Source organism: Ranitomeya variabilis, chromosome 6 (genome assembly GCF_051348905.1).
Source record: "Ranitomeya variabilis isolate aRanVar5 chromosome 6, aRanVar5.hap1, whole genome shotgun sequence".
NCBI lineage: Eukaryota > Metazoa > Chordata > Amphibia > Anura > Dendrobatidae > Ranitomeya > Ranitomeya variabilis.
The window spans coordinates 210,894,980-210,910,538 of NC_135237.1; the positions used below are offsets into that span (position 1 = coordinate 210,894,980).

At 42.8% G+C, this 15,559-nt stretch overlaps 1 protein-coding gene across 3 annotated transcripts in view; it reads left to right on the plus strand.

Annotated features, from left to right (window-relative positions):
• Positions 1-221: 221 nt before the first annotated feature.
• Positions 222-15,559, plus strand: part of VWC2 (von Willebrand factor C domain containing 2) — a 1,827,208-nt gene continuing 1,811,870 nt past the window's right edge. For all 3 annotated transcript variants that reach the window (XM_077267617.1, XM_077267618.1, XM_077267619.1), the window contains exon 1: positions 222-1,194. The gene's annotated coding sequence lies outside the window, so the exon portion shown is untranslated. The remainder of the gene's footprint in view (positions 1,195-15,559) is intronic.

The window sequence follows — 15,559 nt, forward strand, 5'->3', positions numbered from 1 at the left end:
GACATGGCTGCCTAATGAAAGTGTACAACTCCTAGTTGATATGGATGCCTTTGTGAATGAAGTGTGACGTGCAGCTAGTGACAAGGAGGTAACATTGTCTGAATAGGGGAATAGACAGGAAAGCCTGAATGCATGTGCAGCAATGGTCAGGCTCAGGCTATGGTGCCTATTAGCAGCAGCAGCCTCCCCTCCTGGCCTCTAAGCTTTCAGTCTGTGGAATCAGACAACTTGAGATTGGAAAAGGCTTTGATATTCCCATTAAGAGAAGCTATCCACTGACTTATTGTATGCACAGGCAGAGAGAATCCCCTGGCAGCACCTCCCAGTCCCCTCCTCCTGATTCTTCCCCAGCCAGGGCTCCACATTCAAGAGTTCAATAGAGACAGATAGATGTTATGTGCTGCTCCCTGCATACATTCACTTGTGCTCATGCATTTCAATGACATGCAAAACACTTTCCTTGCCTGCATTTCTCAATTGTAATTCATTCTGTCAGATGTCTTAAAGGACAGTACGGAAGCCACTCATATTCTTCCCAGTTCATGTTCCAGCAGATACAGGAGGAAGATTTATTCAACAAGGAAAATACCAGCAACATCATTTTTTTCTTCTGCAGCATGAAGTGAGCTGGCAGCAGAGATCTCAACAGCTTGTCTGGCAGTGCCAGCCACAACCTCCATCTCTTTTAGTCACTGGACTTTACATCTCAGGTCATTGATTCTTCCAGGCATCCAGAAAGCTAAACCTCTGAATTAAAGGAATATCAAGCTCCTGTTTTATCCCAGGAAAAGACACCCCAAATGATGGGTTACTGCAAGCAAAGCCAAGTATGCAGTGATCAGGCCAGCTTTCCTGATTGACCCAGAGATAATGGTGATGCTGCCTATGATAAGATTCTGATGACCATTCTACACAAAGACATAATGGCACTTGGGATCTTGGGGTTACCTACACTCATGGAGAAGGTGGCATTTACAGCTGCAGCTTGAGAGGATATTACAGTCTTGTTATCTGCTCACTGTGATAAGGATCTCATCTTGTGCTGTGAGGAAGGATGACCTCAGAAACTTTCCCTTTCTCCTAAGCTGTCACTGATAAAGCAGAGGAGAAGTTTAATTTCCGAATTCACATTGATCACACCCACAGCAAGACCCACGTGTATTATCAGAGCTGGGAGCTACATTATTAATACTGGTTAGTAATTAAAGAGGTTATGGGGGATCCCAGGCTTCATTTGTCATACTCATCATTCCGGGGACATGGCGTCAGTGTGATGGGTGAATGATGCACTGTATCTTGCAGATACTGTCCTAAATACAACAGGTTGGTCACGTCTCAGCTGATGCTACATCGCCTCGTACAGAATGTAAGAGAATGCTGGATGTAACCACAGAGAATTGCTAGCAGGATGCAGAGAGCAGCATGCCTCACTTCATCCACCACACATAGCTACTGTAGATTTATTCTGGACAAGTAGGAATGTTAGATCTCAAAACTAGGTAGACTTCTTCCCCTACTCTGTTTTAGTCTTTCATTGGAAATATGCAGTAATATTTACCCCAGAGCTTTGTTATTGGTAGATAGCAGACACTAATCTAGTCTGATCTGATCATGTGTTGTATTTACTTGTTTCCTTATGTATTATTTATGATGTAAGAATCCATCCTAAATAGGGGAAACATAGATTCTTCTCCAAAAAGATAATTTCAGAAAGATCTATGACACTTGTTGACTGAAGCATCCATCAGAGGCTTCCATTAAGTATGAGGCCGCTATATTTTCCACCTGCCATATCACAGACACTACATTGTTTTGTACTCTGACACTGGAAAGGGTAATTAATGGCCTTTTGCCATGTTGAGACAGAAAGGTAAAGGAACCAAACGAGCTGCTCATCAAATAATCTCTTTCATGTGGATTACTGCTGCAGACAAATACAAAATTGCCTCAACACTGAGTGTTTAAAATGCATGGAACAGATTTTCACAATGTTTCAAGAAACATCTGCTCAGGTGATTTGTTCTGATTTACAGGTTATTTCATGTGTTTAGAGAATTGTGTCACTGTATCATATTGTTTGATATCATATGTATTGAGATTTTAATGACATTATTATAATCGTAAATAGGATTAATATTTCACAAGATTGTGCCATCTGTCTTAGGAAATACATGACTTGTCCATGGTCCTGAAAAACACTCAGCTACTCTATCAGTAGTATAAAGATCATATATTTGTGCTGTTTTTGCACAAAACAAAAGGCCTTGTATGCTTCAAGATCAGAAGAGTACAAATTGTAATAATTCTAGATTGACTAAAGTCTTATTTTCAGATACTAGAGCATGAAATATCTGATATCTAATGGACAGTGTTAGCAAAACTGCCAGGGACTTTAGCAGTACTGAAGTCCAATGTGTGCTTGTTGCAAAATATAAGTACAAAGTAGTAGAAAGTGTGTAGCATCTAAACATAGAATTGTCACAAATTATTCAAGCACATTTTGCTTGTCAAAAATAGTGTCAGGAGAATTTATCAGGACTGATATTTTTGAAGTTAGTTTTGCTTATGTTTGCATTACCTTTATCTTCACCAAATTAATCATTGTAGCATGTGATTTTTAATATGGTATACACCTCTTTCTAAAAATGCTACGCAACTTTTACACCGACTTCTTACTGGAATGAGTTTGAGCCTTTTTTTTGGAGATGGAAAAAGCTTCATAAATTTGTCAAAATCTAGAAAAATTGAATTTGCATAGGTAAACATGCACGGTTTTCAAAAGTAGCAACAGCAGCATAAAAAGTAAAAAACAAGTATGCTTGCTCAAAAAAAATGTGAATTTTTAATGACAGAAAACTGTTGCAAAACCCTTAAAAATCCCTCTAATGTGCTTATGTGTACTAATAATAAAAAATGTTATTTTGATTGTGACATAAAACACACATTTTAGGGAACAGCTAGCAACAAGACCAACCAAGCAAATACATATTTTCTTTTCTGTGCACTTTCAGCTTTAAATACTTTTAGTTTTCAAAAGTATACTAATGTGTAATAACATAACTGATATATAAAATGGAACAATACATATTAATTCACCAAGTGGGGATAGTAGACCTTAAAACTATGTAACCAGCCCAATCTTTTGGCAACTAAAAAAAACTCATGCTAGGAAACAAAATGTTAAGAATAGAGGAACGGAAGTGGATAAAGAAAATAGTGGAAAAAATGAGTGAGGTTCATAGGATAGGAAAGACTACCTTTTTGAGTACTGATGATAATGCTGGTAATATATCATTATTTCACGAGATTACTAAATCTACATATATTTAGCAGCACACTAAGGTAGGACTCTCATCTTTTTGCCTCCCATCAAGTGCAAAGGTTTAATACTCCTAACATACATACAGATGTAGTAGTCCTTAAATTGTCAGATGGCACACTACATTGTTAGTATTGCTCTGGAGAACTCTGTCTGACAAGTTATGTATTGCAACATCTGTAAAGTACCAGAACCAATAACAACACATGATTGCAATACCAGAACAGTAATCCACACATGAATAGATCATCAGAATCACCATTAGTATAGGAACAATAAGAATACAACCTTAGAACTATCACTTTCAGTACATAATTATAGAACAAGAACAACATTACTACATGAATACAGTACCATAAGCAACATAGGTTTATGAATTAAGTACTAGAACCACCATCAGTATAGCAATACATCACTAGATCCACTATTAGTTCGTGAATACATCACTAGAACCACCATCACTCAGTAGATGAATACATCATGAGAATCAACATTAATACAGGACTATAAAACCAGAACTTTCATCAGTACATTAATTCATTACCAGAACCAACAACAGTAGGAGGAATAGAGAACCATCATCAGAACATGAATATTACATCAGATCCACCATGAGTACAGAAATAAATCACCAAAACTACTATCAGTACATGAATACAGATCCATCATCAGTACATGAATGCATAACCAGAACCATTATCAGTACATTCATTTATCACCAGAATCAAGAACTACCATAAATATAGCAATATAGAAACAGAAACATTGTCAGTACATTAATACTGCACCAATACAAACCACTATAAGTTTATGAATACAGTACCAGAGCCACTATCAGTACAGAAATGCAACGCTAGAAAAATCATCAGTAAATACAGTGCCAGAACAACATCAGTAAGGGTGCGTGTCCACGGTCCGTAATGACGGTACTTTGGACGGAGCGGAAAAACCGCTCCGCCCAAAGCACCGCCCCCTTCTGTACGCGTGGAGATTCTGGATGTGTTCATTGCACACATCCGGAATCTCTGCACCCCATACATAGGGCCCTGTGATTTACCTTGCGGCGACGGAGCATAGCCACAAGGTAAGCAGACATGCTGCGTTCTAAAAAGATGCGCCGCATGTCCTTAAACGCAGGGCTGCTGGATGCATGTTCACACACATAGTGGAATTCTTAAAATCCCCTCCACTATGCTGTAACATCTGGTCACTGCGGGTTGAACACTGTGGCTATATGCAGCATTCAATCCGCAGCTAATCCGGATGTAATCCTGAACGTGGACACATACCCTAACACATACAACACTGAAACCACCACCAGTACATGCATACAGCACCAGAACCCCATCAGTACATAAATACAACACCAGAATTATCAAGAGTACCTGAACCATCATCCACCAGGACCACCACCAATGCCTGCATACATCGCTAGAACCATCATCATGAGTGCATTAATACAGCACTAGGTGAACTATCAGTACATGAATACAACAAACACAAAAAACATTATCATTACATGAATGGTTCACCAGAATGACCATTAGTATAAAATGCAGAAAAAAAACAATATTTGGCACCTGAATACAACACCAGACCTACCATCAGTTCATCAACACAGTACCTGAACTATCATCAGTAAGTAAACGCAGTGTCAGGATATAATCAGTACATGTATATAGCACCAAACCTATCACAGTAAAATTCAAGTCAACTCCCACTATATAAATTTGTATTGCATTAACCTAAAATTCAACAGTATTTATTAGACTGTGTCCCAAAGAAACATTTACATCCAGGTACCTTCTAGATGATGTATTCTATTATTGTGCTGTTCTTATCTCTTTCTTCTCCATCTGGACAAGGTACCATGATAAATTATCACAGCTACAGCTCATCTACACAGACTTTTTTTCTGCAGCATACCACAAAACAGTGCCCTTAATGATAAAATATAACGTCAAATAAACTTGACACTCAGACACAAAATCACTTTGAGAATAAGGTTTCCTTTTACTTTATTCAGCATTCATTATTGTTGAACATTTTCGGTCCTGCTAGGGACCTTTATCAGAACTAAATGAAAAAAGCATGGATATACAGAAAGAAAAAAGGAGAGGGGAAAATTGTAAATCGTCAAAACATACTGACACATTGGTTAACATATTATATTCATAAGTAACCTTTAAAAATCTCAGTCAACACAATATTGCTCGGTGAGAAAAATCAAATGTCACAATTCAACATTATTGCATAATCGACATTTGAACCTACCCAAAGATAGGAGAACAATGTGAAGTGGTTATGAAATATAATAATAAATAATCTTTATTTTTTATATAGCGCTAACATATTCCGCAGCCAGAGGCGTATCTAGGGTTTCTGGCACCCGGGGCAAGATTACATTTTGGCGTTCCCCCCCCCAGGACACATGCGATTTTCACACTCAGTCATGTGCCCACGAGCTCCTCTCACTAATGCTCTCAATATTCAGTGAAAAATTGAGAGAAGCAGAAGAGAAGCTCGTTGTCACAGGACCATAAGTATGAAAATCGCATATGAGTGACGTGTCCATGTGACGACTGCTGGAACCTGCAGAGCCGAATCCTGACATCGCAGCTTCTGAATTCTCACAACGAATGCACTGCACACGTTTAGGATTCGCCCTTGCCAGTGGACGGTCATGTCAGCACAAGCATGTGATTTGTATACCTCTGGCCACATTCCGACTAGAGTGCCCGGCCTCGCTTAGTTCATTTTCATTGACGGAGGCCACACATGTCTAGTCAGCACGTGACCGCATTAATGTAAATCGCCAGCACGAGAGAATCCTGACAGTGTGCAGGGCGCACTGTGAGAAGTCAGAAGTCTGCAGTCACAAAGAATGACTGCAGACTCATCACAAACCTGGACATCCCCTTTAATGCTCCTAACATAAATAAAAACATGAGAGTTAGTATCACAAATAACATTTACATCCAGGTACCTTATAGATGACGTCGTCTCTGGAGCCGGTCTTCTTTTCTTCATCTTGTCCAGACCCCATGATGAGTTTTCTCATCCACAGCGGTCTCTGCAGACTTCCATCTTCTCCGCTCTTTTGCAGAAAATCTCCACATGATCCCCTTAAAGATACAAGTGTCAATATAATGCTCCTGAGTTAAAAATTGCCCCTCACTATATTGTCTGCACAAAATGTGACCCCCACACTGTCCCTCTTATGGTACATGCTCTTCACACTGACCTCTCCTTTCCATACCGGCCCTCTCTTCACACTGTCCTCTCACACTGTGTCCCCCCTATAGGGCCCAGTGTTTATACTGTACTCTCTCATCACTCTCCCCCTCCTTGGTATACTGTCCGCTCCTGGCTGTGCCCTTACACTGTCCCCCCATGCTACGAACCCACTACTGTTTCTATTCTGTGCCCACTCACTTTTCTCCCCCATACGGTCTCCTCACTCCATTCCACCTCATCCATCATTTCCTCATCCCCCTCCATCCCAATTATTGCACTCTCCCTGTCAGCCCCATCATTGCCCTCGCCTCTCCTCCCCGTACACACACAAAACCATTTACGTCTCAGCACACTCACCCGCAGCGCTACGCATATGCACGCACAAACACACACACACATATTGCGTACAGTATAATGGCCGCACCTAGTTACTCCTACACACGCAGCTGAGCTCCGTACACCTTGCACACGCGGCTCAGATCCGTACAGCTTGTACACACGTGGCTCTGCTCTGTACACCTCGTACACATGCGGCTCTGCTCCGTACATATGCGGCTCTGCTTCATACACCTCATAGACACACACGACTCCGCTCCATACACCTTCCACACACGGCTCCACTCCGTACAACTCATACACACCCAACTCCGCTCCGTACACCTCGTACGCACACGGCTCCGCTCTGTACACCTCGTACGCACACGGCTCCGCTCTGTACACCTCGCACGCACACGGCTCCGCTCTGTACACCTCGCACACACACGGCTCCGCTCTGTACACCTCGCACACACACGGCTCCACTCTGTACACCTCGTACACACACTGCTCCACTCCATGCACCTTGCACATACCCAGCTCCGCTCCATACACCTCATAGACACACATGACTCCGTTCCATACACCTTGCACACACGGCTCCACTCCGTACACATCCAGCTCTGCTCCGTACACCTCATACACACACGGCTCAGCTCCATACACCTTGCACACACCCAGTTCCGCTCCATACACCTCGTACACACACGGCTCCGCTCCGTACACACCCAGCTCTGCTCCATACACCTTGCACACACGGCTTCCGCTCTGAACACCTCATACACACACAGCTTTGCTACATCCACACAAACCACTCCTGACCCCACACAAAACCTTACCCTCGTCCAGCACCTTGAGAACCAGCAGAGTCCTGCACTACACAAAGGCCCTTGATCATGTGACTCCTGACTCCTCCCCTCCTGTGACCTCATCCCAGGTCCTGTGCGCACAGAGCAGCGGCAGTAAGGCTACGTTCACATTTGCGTTGTGCGCCGCAGCGTCGGCGACGCAACGCACAACGCAAACAAAACCGCAACAAAAAGCACGCTAAAACGCTGCGTTTTGCGACGCATGCGTCCTTTTTGGCCGAAAGTTGGACGCAAAAAAAATGCAACTTGTTGCGTTCTCTGCGCCCAACGCTTGCGGCCATGCGTTGCAAAACGCAGCACAACGCATGTCCATGCACCCCCATGTTAAATATAGGGGCGCATGACGCATGCGGCGACCAACGCTAATGTGAACGTAGACTAACAGCTGTGGTTTGCGGCTCTCTGCGGTGGAGGGGCTCGGCTGTGGGGTAATTACGCCGCTGGGATTCCACGCGCAGCACTTTGTCTGAGCCGGCTGTCAATTTGACAGCCAGCTCAGAGAACGGGACTATCTCAGTGTGGGGGCGGTAGAATGCCGCCGACGAGGAGCCTCCTTGGACCGCCGCCGCATCATCAGGGGGCCCGCTGGCACCCCCTGTCGGCTGCGCCCGGGGCACATGCCCCGGCTGCCCCCCCTGGATACGCCACTGTCCGCAGCGCCTTACAGTTTGCACACATTATCATCGCAGTCCCCAATAGGGCTCACAATCTAAATTCCCTATCAGTATGTCTTTGGAATGTGGGAGGAAACCGGAGAACCCAAAGGAAACCCATGCAAACACAGGGAAAACATACAAACTCCTTGCATATGTTGTCCTTGGTGGGATTTGAACCCAGGACTCCAGCACTGCAAGGCTCTAGTGCTAACCACTGAGCCACCGTGATGCCCTATCATGAGAACGGGATAAAGAAATGCTCATAATGTAGTTTTATAAGAATTCAGTATTATATACTAACGGAAAATAAGAGACGGATACAAGTGTGAATGTCATATTGGTTCATACAGCACAGGAATGTTGTGGAAGGAAACAAGGATATACTGTGGATGATATAGGTGAGAGATCCCAGCCTGTCAATCCACTCAGGAGAGTAACAGAGGGTGCAAAATGTTCTATCAGTCTTGGTACAGACTCCTGGCAGTTGTCTGTTTTCTAAATGGTAATAGTACACCTGGAGGAGTGGGGTGAGGAATACATTAATATCCACACATCAAATACACAGTGCATGGTATGCAGAGGAGAAAAAAGACTACATGTGATAAGAGGTGAGGAGTATATCGCAGCCCTTGTTTGAATGAAGTGTCCAGTGTAAGTCATTATTACCTGAATGTCTATGGATGAGGAACCCTAGTAATCCAGTGCATGTGTTTGCAAGCTGCATCGCAAAAAGAATCGCTGTGTGTTCGGGCCATCTGCCCAGTTCATATGGCATTCATACCCAGAAGTGTGGGTATCACGTGTTGCTGCAATGTCAGCAGGTCACGTGGTTCTATCGCATCACTGCGTCATGTGACCGCAGGGCCCATAGTAACTATGAAACTATATAGGCTGCACTGTGAGTGTCAGAGAATGGTGGCAAATGTTGCGCAATGTTAGTGTAAAGTTATACAAATGTAAAGGTTGGGGCATAATCGCTGCCACTGTTCCAATGTGCGGATTACACCTGCGCTGTTGTGTGAACTTGGAATGCATACTAGCCACATGGACTATTAGTAAGATACGTTCTAAGGCCCATATACTGCATTTGTGAAAAGGCACTTCATATGGTATTTGTACCAAGGATTGTAGTCTTCTCTTATAAAGTTAAGGCGGTATACCAAGGGCATTAAAGTATAATGCATATTATACAGTGGTCTCTCCTTGTAGGTCATGTAGCCTAAAGAGAGTATTGCCATAGTAGATGATCCACATTGTTATTAGGTGTAATATGGCAATGGAAATGAGTTATATGCTTTGTGTACAATAATATACTGTACCATGGGTAGCCAGCAGAAGTTAGGAGATGTGAGAAAGAAGATATCTAATGATTCTAGAAGCAAGAGAGAAATAGATAGTCGTTGATTTCATATGATGTGGTATAAAGCATATTGATATATCATCAGGTTAACACCAATGTAGAATACAACAATTATTGCAAGACAGTTCGATTCAATGCGGATCCGTAAAGAAAGCTCACTTTGTCATTGTCCCTATTGAGGCCCTAGGGTTGCAAAGTTTGCAATAAGAAGATCCAGAAGGCTTCTATTTTCTTGAGAATGTAAATCCTGATTTGGCTTTTATTAGTCTATCTATCAAATTTGTCAGACAGCGGAAACAGGGAAGAAAGGGTTGTTGAATTTCAGAGATGTTGGGTAGCTATTGCGCAGAATGGCCCAGTGTTTACGAACGGTGGCATGTATCCGGTTAGAGTATGGATGGTATGTATGAACAAATGTCAAACGTTTATTGGATTCCTTTAATTTCGGTCTGGGTGACTTTTTCTTAATTGTTGAAAGTACCCTGGAAGGATAACCTCTGGTTAGGAATTTGTTCTCCATTTCCCCCAACCTTTGTTGTTTGGTCTGTTCATCTGTTAATATTCTTTCTACCCTTTGAAACTGGAATGTGGGAATTGATCTCTTTGTGCCGGGGAGATGTAAGCTTGTATAGTGCAGCAAGCTATTACGGTCTGTCCCCTTAGTGAATTGGTCTATGGATAGTATACCTTCCTTGTCCTTACACACTAGAGTATCCAAAAAGCTGATTTTATCCCTGCTGTATTGTACTGTAAATTTACCGTGTTTTTTGGCCTATAAAACGAACCGGTCTATAAGATGCACCCCAAATTTTCAGAAGGAATATAGGAAAAAAGTATAATGTGTCAAATGGGTGTGTCTTACAGTCCAAATTCAGCTTACCAGGGAGTTCGGCACAGGTAGAGGAGTGGTCACAGGGGTTGTTTGGTGGTCCAGGCTGATGCGGTGGCCTCCAGGAAATCCCATCGCAGGATGGTGCGGTGGTGCTGCTCTGTGGTGCTCCTCTGTGGGGAGGCGGCTGTGGTGGTGCTCTGTGGTGCTCCTCTATGGGGTGGCGGTGGTGGTACTGCTCTGTGGGGCGGCGGCGGTGGTGCTCCTCTGTGGGGTGGTGAAGCTTCACTAGCATTTCATGAAAGCCCGGAAGACCCCGCAAATCCAGTGCTGTGAATTGGTGGCCTCCAGGAAAATGGCTACCTGGGGTGGCGCATGCTCAGATTCAGATCTTGCTGACGAGATCTGAATCTGAGCATGCGGTGGCCTCTAGGAAAATGACCGCTGGGGGTGGTGTATGCTCAGATTTAGGTATGGGCACCTGTGATCTGAATCTGAGCATGTGCCGCCCCCCAGTGGCAATTTTCCCGGAGACAACCACATCAAAGCCTTGGATCTGCGGGGCCTCCGAGCTTTCATTAAATGCCGGCGGAGCCTCGCGCCCCACAGAGTACCAACACTGCCACCGCCTCCACAGAGGAGAACCACCGCCATATGGCGGGATTGCCGCCATAGTATTAGTAAGCATATTCTGACCATAATATGCACCCCCATTTCCCCAAAAACATTTTTTAGAAAAAAGTGTGTCTTATGGTCCAAACAATACGGTAAGTTCTGGACATATCTCATTGATATAGGTATCAAAGTCAAGTAGTGTGTCCAGTGGTCAGTCCCAAATGCAAAACATATCATCTATATACCTGCGCCACAGGGTCAAATGCTGTTGAAATAGTGGGTGGTTACTCAAACTAAACTAATTAGATAGACCAAAAAAGGTTAGAATATTGAAAAACTCATAAGAACCTTATATCCAAAAGGATAATAATGAATAAAACTATTTTTATTAATAATTAACGTTTAAAAACCTGTACCACACAGCAAAAACCATACAACCGTGCACACTACAACCGTCCCTCACACTGTAAACACTAAATTCCCCTGCCTAAACAGCGGAGGTTGGCACCCTAGATATATATGTATGTACGAGAGAGGCGCCCCCGCTCCTCGATGGCTGACCCTATCACTCCTATACTCTTTTCCTGGAGGAAGTGATACAGCCGATATAACAATCTCACGCGGCAGGAGATGGAGGAAAGGCAATAATAACTTGATAGAATATTAGCTAAACAGTGTGAGAGGGAGTGATGCCATTACCTAAAGTGCAGACTTATAGTGCATAAACACAAAACCAGACAACCTGACTAGCACTGATCCCTGTTATCTGACCACCTACCTAGCTGTGGAGGTTGGCACCCTACTGTGCAGCGGAAATGGCGCCCCCACTCAACGAAGGCTCACCCTATCAGTGTTTCTAGTCCCATAGACACCGGCTAATGGATATATAGTTCGGCGCTTGTACTGATGATAATACTAATAAGTGGGGACAAAAAAAACTGCTAGCATGCATGAATTACAATTCAGATGCAGATTACTGCAGCAGCTGCACACTGCTAACATATGATGTATTAATCACAAATTTCCTAGTGTGACCATAGATACCAACCAATTAACACTCAATAGCATAGGTGGATAAATCGCAGTATAGATAAACCGCACAGTCAAAGCATGATATCTGCCAGTGTCAGTTATAGTCAGGGATACTCATCATGATCGATGTTCTCGAGGACCCACGCCTCATGCCTAGGAAATTTGTGATTAATACATCATATGTTAGCAGTGTGCAGCTGCTGCAGTAATCTGCATCTGAATTGTAATTGGAGTTTGCCCTTTTATTGGTGGTATCTATACTGGGCTATACATCAATCAGATAGTGTCACCATATACACTGCTTCATAGAGTCACTTTACCTCTGTAAATGATTGCCAATTGGCTGGTCTCTATGTCTATTTATACATTGTGAAATATGTGATCACTACCCTGCATGCTAGCAGTTTTTTTGTCCCCACTTATTAGTATTATCATCAGTACAAGCGCCGGACTATATATCCATTAGCCGGTGTCTATGGGACTAGGGACACTGATAGGGTGAGCCTTCGTTGAGTGGGGGCGCCATTTCCACTGCACAGTAGGGTGCCAACCTCCACAGCTAGGTAGGTGGTCAGATAACAGGGATCAGTGCTAGTCAGGTTGTCTGGTTTTGTGTTTATGCACTATAAGTCTGCACTTTAGGTAACGGCATCACTCCCTCTCACACTGTTTAGCTAATATTCTATCAAGTTATTATTGCCTTTCCTCTATCTCCTGCCGCGTGAGATTGTTATATCGGCTGTATCACTTCCTCCAGGAAAAGAGTATAGGAGTGATAGGGTCAGCCATCGAGGAGCGGGGGCGCCTCTCTCATACATACATATATATCTAGGGTGCCAACCTGTTTAGGCAGGGGAATTTAGTGTTTACAGTGTGAGGGACGGTTGTAGTGTGCACGGTTGTATGGTTTTTGCTGTGTGGTACAGGTTTTTAAACGTTAATTATTAATAAAAATAGTTTTATTCATTATTATCCTTTTGGATATAAGGTTCTTGTGAGTTTTTGAAATAGTGGGTGGGTGTATACATGGTCCTTCTCAAAAGCTGACTTTTATGTTTTTGCATACAGAGGCACCACATTTGATCCCATTGCTGTGCCCTTTGTCTGGATGTAGAAGGTATCTTGGAAAAGAAAGTAGTTCTCATTGAGAACTAGTTCCAATAAATCTGCACAAAATGCCCTGATCGTAAACAAAGAAAAAAACGAGCTTAAAACCCAATATGGTGAGAAAAGAGTAAATTTTATTTGTTTAATATATTAATATTGGGGTGCAGGTGGAAACAAATACTCAGGGACAAAATGGGATGCAATACATTGGGGACAGGTTAAAATTATGACAGAACAATATATAATAATGATAGCAGAAAAACATGGAATATTTGTAATATAAGGAGTATGTAATAAAATAAAATAAATATAAATATGATGCTGCTAGTGTATCAAGGAATCTATGATATATATATATATATATATATATATATATATATATATATATATATATATAGTGAGGCAGTGACCCCTGTTGCAGCAAGGGGGTGCGGTGTGTTCTCTCCAGAATGTGCATGGAAGTGTAGTGAGGCCATGAGGGCGTACTGCAGACACAGGTGTGGCTGTAATTAGAATAGTGAAGCAGTGACTGATTGAAAGCCCTGTAGTAGAGGTGGAGGTGTTTCAGTATTGGTTTGGAAGCAGTTGTCTGCAGAGCTCTTTGTGTGTGGAGCAACACAGGGGCAAAAGAAACTGACACCCTGCGTCCTGGGCTGTCTTGTGCTGCTAGGCTGCAATCCAGAGGATAGCGTGATGTGCACGGTGTGAGTAGAGACTTGGTATCGACGAGTGGTTGCCCCAGGCAAACTGGACAATGGGAAGTCTGGCCTGTGTAGGGACTGCAAAGGTAAAACCGGTTACTGTGTATTATATATATATATATATATATATATATATATATATATATATATATATATATATATATATATATATATATATATATATATATATATAGTACAGACCAAAAGTTTGGACACACCTTCTCATTTAAAGATTTTTCTGTATTTTCATGAGTATGAAAATTGTACAGTCACACTGAAGGCATCAAAACTATAAATTAACACATGTGGAATTATATACTTAACAAAAAAGTGTGAAACAACTGAAATTATGTCTTGTATTCTAGGTTCTTCAAAGTAGCCACCTTTTGCTTTGATGACTGTTTTGCACACTCTTGGCATTCTCTTGATGACCTTCAAGAGGTAATCACCAGAAATGGCTTTCACTTCACAGGTGTGCCCTGTCAGATTTAATAAGTGTGATTTCTTGCCTTATAAATGGGATTGGTACCATCAGTTGTGTCGAGCAGAAGTCTGGTGGATACACAGCTGATAGTCCTACTGAATAGACTGTTAGAATTTGTATTATGGCAAGAAAAAAGCAGCTAAGTAAAGAAAAACGAGTGGCCATCATTACTTTAAGAAATGAAGGTCAGTCAGTCCGAAAAATTGGGAAAACTTTGAAAGTGTCCCCAAGTGCGTTGCAAAAACCATCAAGCCCTACAAAGAAACTGGTTCACATGAGGACCGCCCCAGGAAAGGAAGGCCAAGAGTCACCTCTGCTTCTGAGGATAAGTTTATCTGAGTTACCAGCCTCAGAAATCACAGGTTAACAGCAGCTCAGATTAGAGACCAGGTCAATGCCACACAGAGTTCTAGCATCAGACACATCTCTACAACAACTGTTAAGAGGAGACTTTGTTCAGCAGGCTTTCATGGTAAAATAGCTGCTAGGAAACCACTGCTAAGGACAGGCAACAAGCAGAAGAGACTTGTTTGGGCTAAAGAACACAAGGAATGGACATTAGACCAGTGGAAATCTGTGCTTTGGTCTGATGAGTCCAAATTTAAGATCTTTGGTTCCAACCACCATGTCTTTGTGCGACAGAAAATGTGAACGGATGGATTCTACATGCCTGGTTCCCACCGTGAAGCATGGAGGAGGAGGTGTGATGGTGTTCAGGGTGCTTTGCTGTTGACACTGTGCTAGGACTAGCAGAACGCACCAAGTAATAAGGTGATAGATACGAGGTGCGTTCGCAGCCTGGGGTCCACTGTGCAGAGATACCTGCTGCAAGTAATGGCGGATGGACACTGAGCTCACACATGGGTTAAACTTCACCCCGTGTGAAATGAAAGCAAGCTCTATTGCCCCACAGAGTCGTGCTGTACACAGGGACTAAAACCCTAACTAAAAGTTGTTCTTGCTCTGGAACTCTTCTGTGCTATCTGCACACATGAAGGAACCAGATGCTAAGCCAAGGCTAATTGCCCCCACTGA